This window comes from Aptenodytes forsteri, unplaced genomic scaffold (genome assembly GCF_000699145.1).
Source record: "Aptenodytes forsteri isolate BGI_AS27 unplaced genomic scaffold, ASM69914v1 Scaffold243, whole genome shotgun sequence".
Taxonomy (NCBI): Eukaryota; Metazoa; Chordata; class Aves; order Sphenisciformes; family Spheniscidae; genus Aptenodytes; species Aptenodytes forsteri.
The window spans coordinates 357,611-358,499 of NW_008795314.1; positions in this window are offsets into that span (position 1 = coordinate 357,611).

Sequence of the window (889 nt, forward strand, 5' to 3'; positions counted from 1 at the left end):
CGCCCCCACCCGCCCCCACTCGAGTGCCCGAGTCCCGAGAAGCATTTTTGGTTTTGCATTCCGGCCTCTGTCCCCGGCAGGTGCCGAGGTGAAGCCGTTATTGAGCGTTCCAAGAACCCGGACCAAGCGAGGGGGTCTCGCCGGTCCTCGGTGTCGGACGATGGGGACAGAGAAGTGGAAATGATCCAGCTGGCTGAACCAAAAATAACACCAGATCTGACAAAACCGTTCACTCAGCAGCATTTTATAAAGCTACTGACCACCACCGGGATGAGCGCAGTGGAGGATTTCCTCTTCTCATCTGCCAGAACCTTCCAGAATGTCAAAAATGCTGCATCTCTACTCCCGTCAAAACACCAATGTAACTTTAGTCACGGGCTTTAGACGTTTTTTCTTCAAAAGGGAAAAACTCAAACAAAATCATTATATACAACAACAAAGCACCAGAGCCTAAGTAGGGTTCCATGTATAGGCCAATTGTTCAGTGAAGTCTGTTAGAGCCTGTCCATTGATAGTCTTCACAGTTCAAGCTCACCGTCAAAGCCTGCATTTCTTCCTCCCCCCCCCCCAAACTTTCTAGCACTCATGGCTGTGATGAAACCTGCTGCAAGAGGCACTGTCCTGTTTTCGGCTGGGATAGAGTTAATTTCCTTCCTAATAGCTGGCACAGTGCTGTGGTTTGGATTTAGGATGAGAACAATGTTGATAACACACCGATGTTTTAGTTGTTGCTGAGCAGTGCTTACACTAGTCAAGGACTTTTCAGCTCCCCATGCTCTACCGACTGAGCAGGCTGGAGGTGCACAAGAAGCTGGGAGGGGGCACGGCCAGGACAGCTGACCCAAACCGGCCAGAGGGACATTCCATACCATGGGACGTCGTGCTCAGC